Genomic DNA, 23,067 nt, shown 5'->3' with positions numbered 1-23,067 from the left:
CGCTCACCATGATTTACAGACAGATAGGAGAACAGAGAGCAGGAGATGCGAAAGAATAAGGGAGAAGAGAGACAAGTGGGAAGAAAGGAATAAAGATAAGATCAACAAGCTTTTAAGAGGCTTTTGAAGGAGGGGAGGGAAGTAATGAGGGTTAACGAGAGGGGGTGTTTAGGAGGAAGAGAGATAAAGACGGAGTTTCCATTCCTATAGTGACTTTCAACTTTAGGACATCCCAAAGGACGTTACAGCCAATTAAATATTTCTTTGAAGCACATCACTGTTGTAATGTGGAAAACGTGACAGCAAATGCGTGTACAGCAATATTCCGCAAATACCAATGCAATAATGACAAGATAATCTGTTTTAGTGATGTTCTTTGAGGGATCATTATTGGCCGAGGACACTAGGTAAACAGTGGTCCTGGTATCAACCCTGGGATTACCCCACTATGTACCTTCCTCCAGCCTCAAAAACAACCATTCACCATTACTTTGTTTCCTGTCACTTAGCCAACATTGTATCCATGCTGCCACTTTTCCTTTTATTCTATGGGCTTCAACCTTGCTGGGAAGTCTATTATGTGGCACTTTATCGAATGTCTTTTGGAAATCCATAAACACCATATGAATTGATTCTCTAATTTACTGATGCTAAGCTCTCTTCTCAAGGGCAATAAATGCTGGCCCAGCTCACATCCCATGAACAAATTTTAAAAAGTTCCTTCCTCCACCACTCACTTTTCAAACGTTCAATTTCCCTTCTCAACAGATACCGATCCAGTTCTTTTCAATGATGCTGACTAACCTAAGTCTCGAGAGTTCTTTAGCTGTCTCCCCGAGTCCTGAGCTCATTGTTCAGGACTAGTAGCTGTTTTAAGTCCATCTGACCTATGCCTTTCATTGTTTTAAAAGGCCTGTGTTACTGTGTTATAGGTGGGGAGAGGAATTTAAAGATGAGGACAATCAAAATGATACGGGACAAGAGGGAGGCCATTCGTCCCAACATGCATGTACTAGCTCTTAAAAAAGCTATCCCACTCCTCGGCTTTTTCCCCTGAGAATTTTTCCTTTTCAAATATTTATTCGATTTTCTTTTAAAAGTTACTATTGAATCTGCTTCCACTGCCCTTTCTGGCAGTGCATTCTAGATCACAACAACTCACTGTTTAATTTTATTTCCTCATGTTGCCTTTGGTTCCTTTACCAATTACATTCAAGTTTCTGTGGGGGGAAGAGACAGGAAGTAAGGAAGTAAACATGCATTAAGAGAACCACTGCCAGCATTAGGCAGCTCGAAGACTCAAGCTCACTATCTCAGCATTGATGAAGACAGCCTCATTAACTCAGAGGACTCAGCTGACAGTGCAGTACAGTGACAGGATCACTGCTGTGTTTACTATGAGTGCTGGAGATGAAATGAGTATCGAGAGAGCTGTAGACTATGCAAGAAGCCCATTAAAAGCTGATTCCCAAGTCCATTAAAGCATTCTCAACCAGGGACAGACTAACTCATCTCCTTGCTGTATTTATTCATTCATTCTCGGCAGGTGGGCATCAATGGCAAGATCAGCATTTATTGCCCATCCCTAATTGCCCTTGAGAAGGTGGTGGTGAACCGCTTTCTTGAACTGCTGCAGTTCATGTGTTGTAGATACACCCACAGTGCTGTTAAGTAAGATGTCTTTGACCTAGCAACAAAAAAGGAGCGGCCAATATATTTCCAAGTCAGGATGATGTGTGACTTGGAGGCTTTAACCCTAACAGTTCTGGCCCAGCTTTTTATTTGCTTCATAAACTTCAGATGCAGTCAGGAAAAAAGATTAACAGCCTTCATACATTTTTAGACATCTCAAATTGAAAGAAACACTGTTCTACTAGATAGGGGAATGCTGATTCATACCACTGATAACCTATGTTCAATCTCTGATCTCACCAGGATAGTGGTGGGAGGGCTACAAATTCCCTCCGTTTCCCCCCGGAGATGTCAAAGGAGCTCCTGCTCAGAAGTGCCTAGATGGATGACTCGTTTGCGATTCTCTCCTTTAATGGAATTACCTGACACATACACTAAGTGGGGTGGGTTACTAGAGAACAGCGCATCAGGAAACAGACAAAAGACAAGAATTTTTGAGAGAAACCGTTTCCACTGTCAAGAGAGTCGGTAAATAGAGGACATGGATTTAATACGATTGGCCAAAGAACCAGAGCATAGATGAGGATACTTTTTAAAAACATGTTATGATGATCTGGCTTGGAACTATATCGCTGTTCCTTCACTGTCACTGGGCCAAAACCTGGAACTCACTCCCCATCAGCACTGTGGGAATACCTACACCACCCACACTGGTGGCAGCTCACCACCACCTTATCAAGGGCAATTAGGGATGGACAACAAATGCTGGCCTTGCCAGTGATGCTCACATCCCATGAACGAATAAAAAAAAAGATGGGGAAAGCAGATTCAATAATAACTTTCAAAAAGGTTTTGGGTAGGGTGCTTGAAAAAGAAAATTTGTAGGAGGCTCTAGGGAAAGAGCAGAGGGGGAGTGGGACTAATTGGATAACTCCTTTCAAAGAGGCAGCACAGGCAGAATGGGGCAAATGACCTACTTCTCCACTCTATCATTTATGATTCTATGTTAATCCAGACAAGAACAGAAGGTTGGTGCTGGGGGTCTGAGTTCACTGATCGTCAATCTCTCTTCTGTGTCCAATAGCCTGTGTTTTACATGAGATAAGACTCTATACTGGATACAACACACTGTTTTACCCAGCCGTGTTGGTTTCCTACAGACAATATGCTATCACCTGGGATGGTCTTTCTCCTGTATATAATAATTTGTTTTACTTGGGATAGTTCCTGTATTTGGTGCATCAAGGATACGTGTTTTAGCAAGGATATTGAGACTGTAATCATATTCGCTGTTAGCTTAAACCTATGCAGCTGTATTGTCTGTATCTCTCTCTGTGCCATCCCGTTGCACACCCTTTAAATTAGGCAGCCCCCTGGGAGCCCTGTAGTACGCACAAGCTTTACGAATGTCAGGAGGCTTTCTGGCAATTATCACTTTATAGGAACAGCAAGAGTGGCAGAACAGGGTGGTAACCCTCAGGCTGCCCACAACAAATTGCCCTCAAACCAGCTGCATCTGCCTGATTCCTGGCCACCCCCACCCCATCCTGGGAACTGTTATCACGTAAAACGCCCCTGTGACAGACAGGGGCAAGGAAGTTCTGGTGTTGGAGTGGCTCCTTTACAACTACTTAATACCGAGCTAATCTTCTGAAGGAAGTTGCACAGATCAGCATCTCCTGTCATGAAATTCACTTCTTATATCTCATTCTGCCCCATATTCAAAAGGATTTACACTTCTTCATAAAAGCAAAATAAAGGTAAAGTACTGTGGATGCTGGAAATCTGAAATAAGAACAAAGAATGCTGGAAAAACTCAGCAGGTCCGGCAGCATCTGTGGAGAGTGAAAAAGAGTTAATGTTTCGAGTCTGTATGACCCTTCTTCAGAACCATGTTCGAAAGAATTTACACTTTTTTGATGGTGTCCATTTAAAAACAAAAATCGCAGGATCTAGGGGATGCAGGGAAGACCATTATTTATTATGCACCCCTAATTGCCTTGAGAAGTTGGTGGAGAACTACTTTCTAGAACTATTGCAGTCCTGCTGATAAAGTTACTCTTACAGTGCTGGTAGTGAGGGCATTCCAGGATTCTGACCCAGTGAACACGAACAAACTTGGAGGTGGTGGTGCTCTCGCGCAGCTACTCACCTTGTCCTTTTAGGTGGTGCAGGTTGTGTTTACCTCCATAATATTGAGGCAGAGACAGAGTCGGGCAGCTTATCTGCTGCTGAAACCCTCATCCATGCCTTTGTTAGCTATAGGTGTGACTATTCCAACACACTCCTGGTTGGCCTCCCTAGTTCTATCCCCTGTAAACTTGAGCTCATTCAAAACCATGCTGCCTGTGCCTTAACTCACACAAATACCCGCTCACCCATCTCCTGGGTTCGCTGATTTGACTCCCAGTTAAGCAACACCTCGATTTTAAAATTCGCATCCTTGTTTTCAAATTTCTCCATGCCCTCATCCTTCCCTATCTCTGATTTCCTCCAGCCTTTCAGCCCCCTGAGATATCTAGACTCTGCCAATCTAGTCTCCTGAACATCCACAATTTTAAACTCTCCACTACTGGGCGCTGGGCCTTCAGCCCCACTGACGTCACCTGACCTAATTTTTTTTTCATTCATTCATGGGATGTGGATATCGCTGGCTGGGCCAGCATTTATTGCCCATCCCTAATTGCCCTTGAGAAGGTGGTGGTGAGTTGCCTTATTGAACCGCTGCAGCCCATGTGGTGTAGGTACACCCACAGTGCTGTTAGGGAGAGAGTTCCAGGATTTTGACCCAGCAACAGTGAAGGAACGGCGATATATTTCCAAGTCAGGATGGTGTGTGGTTTGGAAGGGAACTTCCAGGTGGTGGTGTTCCCATGCGTCTGCTGCCCTTGTCCTTCTAGATGGTAGTGGGCGTGGGTTTGGAAGGTGCTGTCTAAGAAGGCTTGGCGAGTTCCTACAGTGCATCTTACTGATGGTACACACTGCTGCCACTGTGCGTTGTTGGTGGAGGGAGTGAATGTTTGTGGATGGGGTGCTGATCGAGCAGGCTGCTTTGTCCTGGGTGGTGTCAAGCTTCTTGAGTGTTGTGGGAGCTGCACTCATCCAGGCAAGTGGGGAGCATTCCATCACACTCCTGACTTGTGCCTTGTAGATGGTGGACAGGTTTTGGGGAGTCAGTGGGTAAGTTATTCTCCGCAGGATTCCTAGCCTATGACCTGTTCTTGTAGCCACAGTATTTATACGGCTAGTCCCTTGAATAAATATAAAAAAATTTGAAATAATAAGGCAACAGGGAACACTACACTGGCTCCTCCATGTCCATGACCCTCCCTATCTCTGTTACCTTGTCCAGCTTTGCAAACCCCCAAGATCTCTGCACCCCTCCATATGCCCAATTTTCATTGCTGTACCATGGTGGCTATGCATTCAGTTGCCTAGACCCTAAGCTCTGGAATTTCCTCCCTAAACCTCTGTGCCTCTCTAGCTCACTTCTTCTATAAGCTCTTTGACCAAGCTTTTGGTCATCTGAACTAATATCTCCTGCTGTGGCTCAGGGTCAAATTTTGATTGATAATCACGCCTGTGAAGCAAATTAGAAGTGCTGTATAAATACAAGCGGTTGTATCTAACCCTGTGTTGTACCTGCCCTGGGAACATTTGATGTGGACAGCATAAAGGGAGATTTACTCTGTATCTAACCCCGTGCTGTACCTGTCCTGGGAGTGTTTGATGGGGACAGTGTAGAGGGAGCTTTACTCTGTATCTAAACCCGTGCTGTACCTGCCCTGGGAGTGTTTGATGGGGACAGTGTAGAGGAAGCTTTACTCTGTATCTAACCCAGTGCTGTACCTGCCCTGGGAGTGTTTGATGGGGACAGTGTAGAGGGAGCTTTACTCTGTATCTAACCCCGTGCTGTACCTGTCCTGGGAGTGTTTGATGGGGACAGTGTAGAGGGAGCTTTACTCTGTATCTAACCCCGTGCTGTACCTGTCCTGGGAGTGTTTGGTGTGGACAGCATAAAGGGAGATTTACTCTGTATCTAACCCCGTGCTGTACCTGCCCTGGGAGTGTTTGATGGGGACAGTGTAGAGGGAGCTTTACTCTGTATCTAACCCCGTGCTGTACCTGCCCTGGGAGTGTTTGATGGGGACAGTGTAGAGGGAGCTTTACTCTGTATCTAACCCCGTGCTGTACCTGTCCTGGGAGTGTTTGATGGGGAGGGTGTAGAGGGGGTGTTACTCTGTATCTAACCCTGTGCTATACCTGTTCTGGGAGTGTTTGTTGCGAACAGTGTAGAGGGAGCTTTACTCTGTCATGAACCCCATGCTGTACCTGTCCTGGGAGTGTTTAATGAGACAGTGTAGAATAAGCTTTACTCTGTTTTGTGCTGTACTGACACTGTCTTCCAATACCTCACTGCCAGCACCTGTTAATTTGATAAGCACGAAAAAAAAATTCAAACGTATTTGCAAATTAAATCCGTATAATTTTCACAGTAAATGAATATCTGCGTCCTTGGGTGCTGCATTGCCTTTAAATGCCAGCAGGTGGCGCCAGTACCCCACAGGACAGATGTGCTACCTTTACACTGAGCTGCCTGTCGGCTGTTCAGGTGAGCTCCTCACTCTGGCATGCTCGCCTGGGTTCTCTGCGAATGATGGCAGAACAAACCCAGTTGAATTGACAGTCTGAGTTAGTTTAATAAAATTCTCCACTTAGAGTCCTGGGGAAAGTGCTCCCATTCTTTAGAATTATTTCTAAGACCACATCAGTTTGGCCCACCGATAGCATTCTCTTCTCTAAGTTAGAGCTAGTGGCTTCAAACCCTGTTCCAGGACATGAAGATGTAGGCTTGAATTTTTCGTTCGTCAGGCACTCGCATTCGACGGGCCCCGAAGTGGACGGGAAAGGGGCCTCCGGCCGCCAATGGCCCCCCAACCGCAGTTTCACGCTGGCTGGCCAATTAGCGGCCCCCACCAGCGTGAAACATGCGCTGAAATGCTTAGTTCTGCCGTGGTGGGAGGGGTAGGAAGAGGGCAGGCGCTGACCTGAGGGTGCGGGTGAGCGCTTCCGGTGAGCTCCCTGAGAACAGACAACTGCCCCAGGGAGCCACAGACCTCCGCAGAGTAAAAGGAAACGACAAAAATGCTGCAAAAGATGTCCATGCAGCACAATCAGGCATCAGAAAGCATACCTCATGAAAAAAAAGAGTCCCCACATATCTCTTTTTTATTTTATTTCCCCCATGGAGATTTCATCCCGCCCTGGATCGAGGTTTGAGCAAAAATGTGAAGGCCGCCTGGGAGAATGGCCTGTCCGCCACCCGTAAACGTGGACGGGCCATGTCAAATCGCTGTTAATTGCATCATTAATGGGCGTAACTGCCCACTTAATAGTCGGCGGACGTGCTTCCGATTGCCGCGCGTTGACGGCTGTGAGAAATACCACATGAGCGCGCGGTGACGTCGGGACGCTCGCCTGACCATCATCTTGCGCTATTTTCATGTCCATTCGGGTCCGGCACACGCCCGCCCGCGGGATGTAGGATTCTGGCCACATTCGCAGCTGACACGGCAGTGAGTACTGAAGCTCTGTATTACCAGGGCTCTTTCCTTCATATGGTTCAGAGGACTGTCTGTAATGCAGGGCCCATTTCAAAATCATGTGTTTCTACTGTTTTTAAATTAATTCTCAGGGTATGAGCATTGCTGGTAAGCCCAGAATTATTTTCCTATCCTTAATTGAGAAGGTGGTGGTGAGCTGCTGCTTTAAACCGCTGCAGTCCCTGTGGTGTAGGTACACCCACAGTGCTGTTAGGGAGGGAGTTCCAGGATTTTGACCCAGCGACAGTGAAGGAACAGCCGATATATTTCCAAGTCAGGATGGTGAGTGACTTGGAGGGGAACTTGCAGGTGGCGGTGTTCCCATCGATCTGCTGCCCTTGTCCTTCTAGATGGTCATGGTCGTGGGCTTGGAAGGTGCTGTCGAAGAAGCCTTGGTGGTTCCTGCAATGTGTCTTGTGGATGGCACACACTGCTGCTACTGTGCGTCAGTGGCGGTCAGAGTAAATGTTTAGGCTAGTGGATGGGCTGGCCAGGTTAGAATTGGAGCAGTAAATTATCCTGGTGTCCTGGACATTTTTCCCTCATCACTATCAAGTTGACTGTTCAATCAATTCATTGCTGCTAGTGAGACTTTCATATTAAACTTCTGTTGTCTTGATCCACACAACGTCACGTAGTACAACACTACATGGGGAGCCGGAGATGTCCCTGCCTCAGCAACACTTCTGACGACAAGAATAAACAGGGAACAGCAAGTATCAAATGGCCTTAATTGCTCAACTTTACATGAGAAACAGGGTGCTCCTGGTAGGATCCAGGGTGACTATCAAGGGGGATTCAGGAACAGAGCCTTATCTCCTGTGGGAGACGACACAGAAATGGGTCACCTCGCAGATCCACTATTCATGTTTCTAAACGCTTGAATTTATCAACCCATCTTCTTAGAGATGATGGATCACCATGTGCTGTAGGTATCCAGGGTCACTTTCATTGACTACTGTGCAGTTGTTTGAGCATCACTACTTATGCACGAAATCAATTTTACAAAGCATAACACAGCATAATTTACTCCATATCATACTGCCCTTTGTCTCTCTGTATCACACTGCCCTTTCACTCACTATCGTCACTCTGTATCGCACTGCCCTTTCAATCACTATCGTCACTCTGTATCACACTGCACTTTCACTCACTATCGTCACTCTGTATCACACTGCACTTTCACTCACTATCGTCACTCTGTATCGCACTGCCCTTTCAATCACTATCGTCACTCTGTATCACACTGCCCTTTCACACACCATCGTCACTCTGTATCGCACTGCCCTTTCACTCACCATCGTCACTCTGTATCGCACTGCCCTTTCACACACCATCGTCACTCTGTATAACGCTGCCTTTACACTCACCATCATTGCTCTGTATCGCACTGCCCTTACACTCACTATCGTCACTCTATATCGCACTGCCCTTTCACTCACTATCGTCACTCTGTATCACACTGCCCTTTCATTCACCATCGTCACTCTGTATCACACTGCCCTTTCACTGACTATCGTCACTCTGTATCACACTGCCCTTTCACTCACCATCGTCACTATGTATCGCACTGCCCTTTCACTCACCTTCGTCACTCTGTATCGCACTGCCCTTTCACTCACCATCGTCACTCTGTATCACATTGCCTTTACACTCACCATCGTTACTCTATATCACACTGCCCCTACACTCACCATCGTTACTCTGTATCACACTGCCCTTTCACTCACCATCATTACTCTGTATCACACTGACCCTACACTCACCATCGTCACTCTGTATCACACTGCCCTTACACTCACTATCGTCACTGTATCACACTGCCCTTACACTCACCATCGTCACTCTGTATCACACTGCACTTATACTCACTATCGTCACTCTGTATCAAACTGCGCATACACTCACCATCGGCACTCTGTATCACACTGCCCTTATACTCACTATCGTCACTCTGGATCACACTGCCCCAACACTCACCATCGTTACTCTGTATCACACTGCACTTTCACTAACCATCGTCTCCCTGTATCACACTGCCCTTACAGTCACCATCATTACTCTGTATCACACTGCCCTTTCACTCACTATCGTCACTCTGTATCGCACTGCCCTTATACTCACTATCGTCACTCTGTATCACACTGCCCCTACACTCACTATCGTCACTCTGTATCACACTGCCCCTACACTCACCATCATTACTCTGTATCACACTGCCCTTTCACTCACCTTCGTCACACTGTATCGCACTGCCCTTTCACTCACCATCGTCACTCTGTATCACATTGCCTTTACACTCATCATCGTTACTCTATATCACACTGCCCCTACACTCACCATCGTTACTCTGTATCACACTCAACTTTCACTCACCATCATTACTCTGTATCACACTGACCCTACACCCACCATCGTCACTCTGTATCACACTGCCCTTACACTCACTATCGTCACTCTGTATCACACTGCACTTTCACTCACCATCGTTACTCTGTATCACACTGCCCTTACACTCACTATCATCACTCTGTATCAAACTGCCTTTACACTCACTATCGTCACTCTGTATCGCACTGCCTTTACACTCACTATCGTCACTCTGTATCGCACTGCCCTTTCACTCACTATCGTCACTCTGTATCACACTGCCCTTTCACTCACTATCGTCACTCTGTATCACACTGCCCTTACACTCAGCATCATGACTCTGTATCACACTGCACCTACACTCACTATCGTCACTCTGTATCACACTGCCCTTACACTCACTATCGTCACTCTGTATCACACTGCCCTTTCACTCACTATCGTCTCTCTGTATCACACTGCCCTTTCACTCACTATCGTCACTCTGTATCGCACTGCCCTTTCACTCACCATCGTCACTCTTTATCACACTGCCCTGACAGTCACTATCGTCACTCTGTATCGCACTGCCTTTACACTCACTATCGTCACTCTGTATCGCACTGCCTTTACACTCACTATCGTCACTCTATATCGCACTGCCCTTTCATTCACCATCGTCAATCTGTATCACACTACCCCTACACTCACTATCTTCACTCTGTATCGCACTGCCCTTTTACTCACACATCGTCACTCTGTATCACACTGCCCTTTCACTCACCATCGTCACTCTGTATCACACTGCCCTTGCACTCACCATCGTCACTCTGTATCACACTGCCCTTTCACTCACTATCGTCACTCTCTATCACACTGCCCTTTCACTCACTATCGTCACTCTGTATGGCACTGCCTTTACACGCACTATCGTCACTCTGTATCGCACTGCCCTTTCACTCACTATCGTCACTCTGTATCACACTGCCTTTACATTCACTAGCGTCACTCTGTATCACACTGCCCTTTCACTCACTATCGTCTCTCTGTATCACACTGCCCTTTCACTGACTATCGTCACTCTGTATCACACTGCCCTTTCACTCACTATCGTCACTCGGTATCACACTGCCTTTACACTCACTATCGTCACTCTGTATCACACTGCCTTTACACTCACTATCGTCACTCTGTATCACACTGCCTTTACACTCACTATTGTCACTCTGTATCACACTGCCTTTACACTCACTATCGTCACTCTGTATCGCACTGCCATTTCACTCACTATCGTCACTCTGTATCACACTGCCTTTACACTCACTATCGTCACTCTGTATCACACTGCCTTTACACTCACTATCGTCACTCTGTATCGAACTGCCTTTACACTCACTACCGTCACTCTGAATCGCACTGCCCTTTCATTCACTACAGTCACTCTGTATCACACTGCCTTTACACTCACTATCGCCACTCTGTATTACACTGCCTTTACACTCACTATCGCCACTCTGTATCGCACTGCCTTTACACGCACTATCGTCACTCTGTATCGCACTGCCCTTTCACTCACTATCGTCACTCTGTATCACACTGCCTTTACATTCACTAGCGTCACTCTGTATCACACTGCCCTTTCACTCACTATCGTCTCTCTGTATCACACTGCCCTTTCACTCACTATCGTCACTCTGTATCACACTGCCCTTTCACTCACTATCGTCACTCTCTATCACACTGCCCTTTCACTCACTATCGTCACTCTGTATCGCACTGCCTTTACACGCACTATCGTCACTCTGTATCACACTGCCTTTACACTCACTATCGTCACTCTGTATCGCACTGCCATTTCACTCACTATCGTCACTCTGTATCACACTGCCTTTACACTCACTATCGTCACTCTGTATCACACTGCCTTTACACTCACTATCGTCACTCTGTATCGAACTGCCTTTACACTCACTACCGTCACTCTGAATCGCACTGCCCTTTCATTCACTACAGTCACTCTGTATCACACTGCCTTTACACTCACTATCGCCACTCTGTATTACACTGCCTTTACACTCACTATCGTCACTCTGTATCGCACTGCCTTTACACTCACTATCGTCACTCTGTATCGCACTGCCTTTTCACTCACTATCGTCACTCTGTATCACACTGCCCTTTCACTCACTATCGTCACTCTGTATCACACTGCCCTACCACTCACTATCGTCACTCTGTATCACACTGCCCTTACACTCACTATCATGACTCTGTATCACACTGCCCCTACACTCACTATCGTCACTCTGTATCACACTGCCCTTTCACTCACCATCATGACTCTGTATCACACTGCCCTTTCACTCACCATCGTCACTCTGTATCACACTGCCCCTACACTCACTATCGTCACTCTGTATCACACTGCCCCTACACTCACCATCATTACTCTGTATCACACTGCCCTTTCACTCACCTTCGTCACACTGTATCGCACTGCCCTTTCACTCACCATCGTCACTCTGTATCACATTGCCTTTACACTCATCATCGTTACTCTATATCACACTGCCCCTACACTCACCATCGTTACTCTGTATCACACTCAACTTTCACTCACCATCATTACTCTGTATCACACTGACCCTACACCCACCATCGTCACTCTGTATCACACTGCCCTTACACTCACTATCGTCACTCTGTATCACACTGCACTTTCACTCACCATCGTTACTCTGTATCACACTGCCCTTACACTCACTATCATCACTCTGTATCAAACTGCCTTTACACTCACTATCGTCACTCTGTATCGCACTGCCTTTACACTCACTATCGTCACTCTGTATCGCACTGCCCTTTCACTCACTATCGTCACTCTGTATCACACTGCCCTTTCACTCACTATCGTCACTCTGTATCACACTGCCCTTACACTCAGCATCATGACTCTGTATCACACTGCACCTACACTCACTATCGTCACTCTGTATCACACTGCCCTTACACTCACTATCGTCACTCTGTATCACACTGCCCTTTCACTCACTATCGTCTCTCTGTATCACACTGCCCTTTCACTCACTATCGTCACTCTGTATCGCACTGCCCTTTCACTCACCATCGTCACTCTTTATCACACTGCCCTGACAGTCACTATCGTCACTCTGTATCGCACTGCCTTTACACTCACTATCGTCACTCTGTATCGCACTGCCTTTACACTCACTATCGTCACTCTATATCGCACTGCCCTTTCATTCACCATCGTCAATCTGTATCACACTACCCCTACACTCACTATCTTCACTCTGTATCGCACTGCCCTTTTACTCACACATCGTCACTCTGTATCACACTGCCCTTTCACTCACCATCGTCACTCTGTATCACACTGCCCTTGCACTCACCATCGTCACTCTGTATCACACTGCCCTTTCACTCACTATCGTCACTCTCTATCACACTGCCCTTTCACTCACTATCGTCACTCTGTATGGCACTGCCTTTACACGCACTATCGTCACTCTGTATCGCACTGCCCTTTCACTCACTATCGTCACTCTGTATCACACTGCCTTTACATTCACTAGCGTCACTCTGTATCACACTGCCCTTTCACTCACTATCGTCTCTCTGTATCACACTGCCCTTTCACTGACTATCGTCACTCTGTATCACACTGCCCTTTCACTCACTATCGTCACTCGGTATCACACTGCCTTTACACTCACTATCGTCACTCTGTATCACACTGCCTTTACACTCACTATCGTCACTCTGTATCACACTGCCTTTACACTCACTATTGTCACTCTGTATCACACTGCCTTTACACTCACTATCGTCACTCTGTATCGCACTGCCATTTCACTCACTATCGTCACTCTGTATCACACTGCCTTTACACTCACTATCGTCACTCTGTATCACACTGCCTTTACACTCACTATCGTCACTCTGTATCGAACTGCCTTTACACTCACTACCGTCACTCTGAATCGCACTGCCCTTTCATTCACTACAGTCACTCTGTATCACACTGCCTTTACACTCACTATCGCCACTCTGTATTACACTGCCTTTACACTCACTATCGCCACTCTGTATCGCACTGCCTTTACACGCACTATCGTCACTCTGTATCGCACTGCCCTTTCACTCACTATCGTCACTCTGTATCACACTGCCTTTACATTCACTAGCGTCACTCTGTATCACACTGCCCTTTCACTCACTATCGTCTCTCTGTATCACACTGCCCTTTCACTCACTATCGTCACTCTGTATCACACTGCCCTTTCACTCACTATCGTCACTCTCTATCACACTGCCCTTTCACTCACTATCGTCACTCTGTATCGCACTGCCTTTACACGCACTATCGTCACTCTGTATCACACTGCCTTTACACTCACTATCGTCACTCTGTATCGCACTGCCATTTCACTCACTATCGTCACTCTGTATCACACTGCCTTTACACTCACTATCGTCACTCTGTATCACACTGCCTTTACACTCACTATCGTCACTCTGTATCGAACTGCCTTTACACTCACTACCGTCACTCTGAATCGCACTGCCCTTTCATTCACTACAGTCACTCTGTATCACACTGCCTTTACACTCACTATCGCCACTCTGTATTACACTGCCTTTACACTCACTATCGTCACTCTGTATCGCACTGCCTTTACACGCACTATCGTCACTCTGTATCGCACTGCCTTTTCACTCACTATCGTCACTCTGTATCACACTGCCCTTTCACTCACTATCGTCACTCTGTATCACACTGCCCTATCACTCACTATCGTCACTCTGTATCACACTGCCCTTACACTCACTATCATGACTCTGTATCACACTGCCCCTACACTCACTATCGTCACTCTGTATCACACTGCCCTTTCACTCACCATCATGACTCTGTATCACACTGCCCTTTCACTCACCATCGTCACTCTGTATCACACTGCCCTTACACTCACCATCATCACTCTGTATCACACTGCCCTTTCACTCACCATCGTGACTCTGTATCACACTGCCCTTTCACTCACTATCGACACTCTGTATCACACTGCCCTTTCACTCACTATCGTCACTCTGTATCGCATTGCCTTTACACGCACTATCGTCACTCTGTATCGCAGTGCCCTTTCACTCACTATCTTCACTCTGTGTCACACTGCCTTTACATTCACAATCGTCACTCTGTATCACACTGCCCTTTCACTCACTATCGACACACTGTATCACACTGCCCTTTCACTCACTATCGTCACTCTGTATCGCATTGCCTTTACACGCACTATCGTCACTCTGTATCGCAGTGCCCTTTCACTCACTATCTTCACTCTGTATCACACTGCCTTTACATTCACAATCGACACTCTGTATCACACTGCCCTTTCACTCACTATCGTCTCTCTGTATCACACTGCCCTTTCACTCACTATCGTCACTCTGTATCACACTGCCCTTTCACTCACTATCGTCACTCTGTATCACACTGCCTTTACACTCACTATCGTCACTCTGTATCACACTGCCTTTTCACTCACTATCGTCACTCTGTATCGCACTGCCCTATCACTCACTATCGTCACTCTGTATCACACTGCCCTTACACTCACTATCATGACTCTGTATCACACTGCCCCTACACTCACTATCGTCACTCTGTATCACATTGCCCTTTCACTCACCATCATGACTCTGTATCACACTGCCCTTTCGCTCACCAACGTCACTCTTTATAACACTGCCCTGACACTCACCATCGTCACTCTGTATCGCACTGCCCTTTCACTCACTATCGTCACTCTGTATCACACTGCCCTTTCACTCACTATCGTCACTCTGTATCACACTGCCCATTCACTCACTATCGTCACTCTGAATCACACTGCCCTGTCACTCACTATCGTCACTCTGTATCACACTGCCCTTTCACTCACCATCGTCACTCTGTATCACACTGCCCTTTCACTCACCATCATTACTCTGTATCACACTGCCCTATCACTCACTATCGTCACTCTGTATCACACTGCCCTTTCACTATCGTCACTCTGTAAGGCACTGCCCTTTAACTCACTATCGTCACTCTGTATCACACTGCCCTTTCACTCACCATTGTCACTCTGTATCACACTGCCCTTTCACTCACTATCGTCACTCTGTATCACACTGCCCTTTCACTCACTATCGTCACTCTGTATCACACTGCTCTTTCACTCACCATCGTCACTCTGTATCACACTGCACTTACACTCACTATCGTCACTCTGTATCACACTGCCCTTACACTCACTATCGTCACTCTGTATCACACTGCCCTTACACTCACTATCGTCACTCTGTATCACACTGCCCTTACACTCACTATCGTCACTCTGTATCACACTGCGCTTTCACTCACTATCATCACTCTGTATCACACTGCCCTTTCAATCATTATCGTCACTCTGTATCGCACTGCCCTTTCACTCACTATCGTCACTCTTTATCGCACTGCCCTTTCACTCATCATCGTCACTCTTTATCACACTGTCCTTTCACACACCATCATCACTCTGTATCACACTGCCCTTTCACTCACCATCGTCACTCTGTATCACACTGCCCTTTCACTCACTATCGGCACTCTAAATCACACTGCCCTTTCACTCACTATCGTCACTCTGTATCACACTGCCCTTTCACTCACCATCATTACTCTGTATCACACTGCCCTTACACTCACTATCGTCACTCTGTATCACTGCCCTTACACTCACTATCATCACTCTGCATCGCACTGCCCTTTCACTCACCATCGTCACTCTGTATCACACTGCCCCTACACTCACTATCGTCACTCTGTATCACACTGCCTTTACACTCACTATTGTCACTTTGTATCACACTGCCGCTACACTCACTATCGTCACTCTGTATCGCACTGCCTTTACACTCACTATCGTAACTCTGTATCGCACTGCCTTTACACTCACTATCGTCACTCTGTATCGCACTGCCCTTTCACTCACCATCGTCAACCTGAATCACACTGCCCCTACACTCACTATCGTCACTCTGTATCGCACTGCCCTTACACTCACTATCGTCACTCTGTATCGCACTGCCTTTACACTCACTATCGTAACTCTGTATCGCACTGCCCTTTAACTCACTATCGTCACTCTGTATCACACTGCCCTTTCACTCACTATCGTCACTCTGTATCACACTGCCCTATCACTCACTATCGTCACTCTGTATCACACTTCCCTTACACTCACTATCATGACTCTGTATCACACTGCCCCTACACTCACTTTCGTCACTCTGTATCACACTGCCCTTTCACTCACCATCATGACTCTGTATCACACTGCCCGTTCACTCACCAACGTCACTCTGTATCACACTGCCCTGACACTCACCATCGTCACTCTGTATCGCACTGCCCTTTCACTCACTATCGTCACTCTGTATCACACTGCCCTTTCACTCACTATCGTCACTCTGTATCACACTGCCCTTTCACTCACTATCGTCACTCTGTATCACACTGCCCTTTCACTCACCATCGTCACTCTGTATCACACTGCCCTGACACTCACCATCGTCACTCTGTATCGCACTGCCCTTTCACTCACTCTCGTCACTCTGTATCACACTGCCCTTTCACTCACTATCGTCACTCTGTATCACACTGCCCTTTCACTCACTATCGTCACTCTGTATCACACTGCCCTTTCACTCACCATCGTCACTCGGTATCACACTGCCCTTTCACTCACCATCATTACTCTGTATCACACTGCCCCTACACTTACCATCATTACTCTGTATCACACTGCCCTTTCACTCACTATCGTCACTCTGTATCACACTGCCCTTTCACTCACTATCGTCACTCTGTAAGGCACTGCCCATTAACTCACTATCGTCACTCTGTCTCACACTGCCCTTTCACTCACCATTGTCACTCTGTATCACACTGCCCTTTCACTCACTATCGTCACTCTGTATCACACTGCCCTTTCACTCACTATCGTCACTCTGTATCACACTGCTCTTTCACTCACCATCGTCACTCTGTATCACACTGCCTTTACACTCACTATCGTCACTCTGTATCACACTGCCCTTACACTCACTATCGTCACTCTGTATCACACTGCCTTTACACTCACTATCGTCACTCTGTATCACACTGCCTTTACACTCACTATTGTCACTCTGTATCACACTGCCTTTACACTCACTATCGTCACTCTGTATCGCACTGCCCTTTCACTCACTATCGTCACTCTGTATCACACTGCCTTTACACTCACTATCGTCACTCTGTATCACACTGCCTTTACACTCACTATCGTCACTCTGTATCGAACTGCCTTTACACTCACTACCGTCACTCTGAATCGCACTGCCCTTTCATTCACTACAGTCACTCTGTATCACACTGCCTTTACACTCACTATCGCCACTCTGTATTACACTGCCTTTACACTCACTATCGCCACTCTGTATCGCACTGCCTTTACACGCACTATCGTCACTCTGTATCGCACTGCCCTTTCACTCACTATCGTCACTCTGTATCACACTGCCTTTACATTCACTAGCGTCACTCTGTATCACACTGCCCTTTCACTCACTATCGTCTCTCTGTATCACACTGCCCTTTCACTGACTATCGTCACTCTGTATCACACTGCCCTTTCACTCACTATCGTCACTCTCTATCACACTGCCCTTTCACTCACCATCGTCACTCTGTATCACACTGCCCTACACTCACCATCATCACTCTGTATCACACTGCCCTTTCACTCACCATCGTGACTCTGTATCACACTGCCCTTTCACTCACTATCGACACTCTGTATCACAATGCCCTTTCACTCACTATCGTCACTCTGTATCGCATTGCCTTTACACGCACTATCGTCACTCTGTATCGCAGTGCCCTTTCACTCACTATCTTCACTCTGTGTCACACTGCCTTTACATTCACAATCGTCACTCTGTATCACACTGCCCTTTCACTCACTATCGACACACTGTATCACACTGCCCTTTCACTCACTATCGTCACTCTGTATCGCATTGCCTTTACACGCACTATCGTCACTCTGTATCGCAGTGCCCTTTCACTCACTATCTTCACTCTGTATCACACTGCCTTTACATTCACAATCGTCACTCTGTATCACACTGCCCTTTCACTCACTATCGTCTCTCTGTATCACACTGCCCTTTCACTCACTATCGTCACTCTGTATCACACTGCCCTTTCACTCACTATCGTCACTCTGTATCACACTGCCTTTACACTCACTATCGTCACTCTGTATCACACTGCCTTTTCACTCACTATCGTCACTCTGTATCGCACTGCCTTTACACTCACTATCGTCACTCTGTATCGCACTGCCCTTTCACTCACTATCGTCACTCTGTATCACACTGCCCTTTCACTCACTATCGTCACTCTGTATCACACTGCCCTATCACTCACTATCGTCACTCTGTATCACACTGCCCTTACACTCACTATCATGCCTCTGTATCACACTGCCCCTACACTCACTATCGTCACTCTGTATCACATTGCCCTTTCACTCACCATCATGACTCTGTATCACACTGCCCTTTCACTCACCAACGTCACTCTGTATAACACTGCCCTGACACTCACCATCGTCACTCTGTATCGCACTGCCCTTTCACTCACTATCGTCACTCTGTATCACACTGCCCTTTCACTCACTATCGTCACTCTGTATCACACTGCCCTTTCACTCACTATCGTCACTCTGAATCACACTGCCCTTTCACTCACTATCGTCACTCTGTATCACACTGCCCTTTCACTCACCATCGTCACTCTGTATCACACTGCCCTTTCACTCACCATCATTACTCTGTATCACACTGCCCTATCACTCACTATCGTCACTCTGTATCACACTGCCCTTTCACTCACTATCGTCACTCTGTAAGGCACTGCCCTTTAACTCACTATCGTCACTCTGTATCACACTGCCCTTTCACTCACCATTGTCACTCTGTATCACACTGCCCTTTCACTCACTATCGTCACTCTGTATCACATTGCCCTTTCACTCACTATCGTCACTCTGTATCACACTGCTCTTTCACTCACCATCGTCACTCTGTATCACACTGCACTTACACTCACTATCGTCACTCTGTATCACACTGCCCTTACACTCACTATCGTCACTCTGTATCACACTGCCCTTACACTCACTATCGTCACTCTGTATCACACTGCCCTTACACTCACTATCGTCACTCTGTATCACACTGCGCTTTCACTCACTATCATCACTCTGTATCACACTGCCCTTTCTATCACTATCGTCACTCTGTATCGCACTGCCCTTTCACTCACTATCGTCACTCTTTATCGCACTGCCCTTTCACTCATCATCGTCACTCTTTATCACACTGCCCTTTCACACAACATCATCACTCTGTATCACACTGCCCTTTCACTCACCATCGTCACTCTGTATCACACTGCCCTTTCACTCACTATCGTCACTCTAAATCACACTGCCCTTTCACTCACTATCGTCACTCTGTATCACACTGCCCTTTCACTCACCATCATTACTCTGTATCACACTGCCCTTACACTCACTATCGTCACTCTGTATCACTGCCCTTACACTCACTATCATCACTCTGCATCGCACTGCCCTTTCACTCACCATCGTCACTCTGTATCACACTGCCCTTACACTCACCATCGTCACTCTGTATCACACTGCCCTTTCACTCACCATCGTCACTCTGTATCACACTGCCCTTTCACTCACTATCGTCACTCTGTATCAAACTGCCCTTTCACTCACTATCGTCACTCTGTATCGCACTGCCTTTACACGCACTATCGTCACTCTGTATCGCACTGCCCTTTCACTCACTATCGTCACTCTGTATCACACTGCCTTTACATTCACTATCGTCACTCTGTATCACACTGCCCTTTCACTCACTATCGTCTCTCTGTATCACACTGCCCTTTCACTGACTATCGTCACTCTGTATCACACTGCCCTTTCACTCACTATCGTCACTCTGTATCACACTGCCTTTACACTCACTATCGTCACTCTGTATCACACTGCCATTACACTCACTATCGTCACTCTGTATCACACTGCCTTTACACTCACTATCGTCACTCTGTATCAGGCTGCCTTTACACTCACTATCGTCACTCTGTATCGCACTGCCCTTTCACTCACTATCGTCACTCTGTATCACACTGCCTTTACACTCACTATCGTCACTCTGTATCACACTGCCTTTACACTCACTATCGTCACTCTGTATCGAACTGCCGTTACACTCACTATCGTCACTCTGAATCGCACTGCCCATTCATTCACTACAGTCACTCTGTATCACACTGCCTTTACACTCACTATCGTCACTCTGTATCACACTGCCTTTACACTCACTATCGTCACTCTGTATCGCACTGCCTTTACACTCACTATCGTCACTCTGTATCGCACTGCCCTTTCACTCACTATCGTCACTCTGTATCACACTGCCCTTTCACTAACTATCGTCACCCTGTATCACACTGCTCATTCACTCACTATCGTCACTCTGTATCACACTGCCCTTACACTCACTATCATGAATCTGTATCACACTGCCCCTACACTCACTATCGTCACTCTGTATCACACTGCCCTTTCACTCACCATCATGACTCTGTATCACACTGCCCTTTCACTCACCATCGTCACTCTGTATCACACTGCCCTGACACTCACCATCGTCACTCTGTATCGCACTGCCCTTTCACTCACTATCCTCACTCTGTATCACACTGCCCTTTCACTCACTATCGTCACTCTGTATCACACTGCCAGTTCACTCACTATCGTCACTCTGTATCGCACTGCCCTTTCACTCACTATCGTCACTCTGTATCACACTGCCCTTTCACTCACCATCGTCACTCTGTATCACACTGCCCTTTCACTCACCACCATTACTCTGTATCACACTGCCCCTACACTCACCATCATTTCTCTGTATCGCACTGCCTTTTCCATCACCATCGTCACTCTGTATCGCTCTGCCCTTACACTCACTATCGTCACTCTGTATCACACTGCCCATTCACTCACCATCATCGCTCTGTATCGCACTGCCCTTTCACTCACTATCGTCACTCTGTATCACACTGCCCTTACACTCACTATCGTCACTCTGTATCACACTGCCCTTTCACTCACTATCGTCACTCTGTATCACACTGCCCTAACACTCACTATCGTCACTCTGTATCACACTGCCCTTACACTCACCATCGTCACTCTGTATCGCACTGCACTTTCACTCATCATCGTCACTCTGTATCACACTGCCCTTACACTCACCATCGTCACTCTGTATCGCACTGCCCTTTCACTCACCATCGTCACTCTGTATCACACTGCCCTTTCACTCACTATCGGTACTCTGTATCACACTGCCCTTTCACTCACTATCGTCACTCTGTATCGCACTGCCCTTTCACTCACCATCATTACTCTGTATCACACTGCCCTTACACTCACTATCGTCACTCTGCAATCACTGCCCATACACTCACTATCATCACTCTGCATCGCACTGCCCTTTCACTCACCATCGTCACTCTGTATCACACTGCCCTTACACTCACTATCGTCACTCTGTATCACACTGCCCATTCACTCACCATCATCGCTCTGTATCGCACTGCCCTTAAACTCACTATCGTCACTCTGTATCACACTGCCCCTACACTCACTATCGTCACTCTGTATCACACTGCCTTTACACTCACTATCGTCACTCTGTATCACACTGCCTTTACACTCACTATCGTCACTCTGTATCACACTGCCTTTACACTCACTATCGTCACTCTGTATCGCACTGCCTTTACACTCACTATCGTCACTCTGTATCGCACTGCCCTTTCACTCACTATCGTCACTCTGTATCACACTGCCCTTTCAGTAACTATCGTCACTCTGTATCACACTGCTCTTTCACTCACTATCGTCACTCTGTATCACACTGCCCTTACACTCACTATCATGACTCTGTATCACACTGCCCCTACACTCACTATCGTCAGTCTGTATCACAGTGCCCTTTCACTCACCATCATGACTCTGTATCACACTGCCCTTTCACTCACCATCGTCACTCTGTATCACACTGCCCTGCCACTCACCATCGTCACTCTGTATCGCACTGCCCTTTCACTCACTATCGTCACTCTGTATCACACTGCCCTTTCACTCACTATCGTCACTCTGTATCACACTGCCATTTCACTCACTATCGTCACTCTGTATCGCACTGCCCTTTCACTCACTATCGTCACTCTGTATCACACTGCCCTTTCACTCACTATCGTCACTCTGTATCACACTGCCCTTTCACTCAC

The 23,067-nt window shown here is 46.9% G+C and overlaps 1 protein-coding gene across 3 annotated transcripts in view; it reads right to left on the bottom strand.

Annotated features, from left to right (window-relative positions):
* Positions 1 to 23,067, bottom strand: part of fbxw4 (F-box and WD repeat domain containing 4) — a 313,511-nt gene that overhangs the window by 5,226 nt on the left and 285,218 nt on the right. The gene's annotated exons all lie outside the window — the stretch shown is intronic.

This window comes from Cetorhinus maximus, chromosome 20 (assembly GCF_964194155.1).
Source record: "Cetorhinus maximus chromosome 20, sCetMax3.hap1.1, whole genome shotgun sequence".
NCBI classification, from domain to species: domain Eukaryota; kingdom Metazoa; phylum Chordata; class Chondrichthyes; order Lamniformes; family Cetorhinidae; genus Cetorhinus; species Cetorhinus maximus.
The sequence above is the reverse complement of the archived record's forward strand: the minus strand, read 5'-3'. Positions and strand labels throughout refer to the sequence as shown.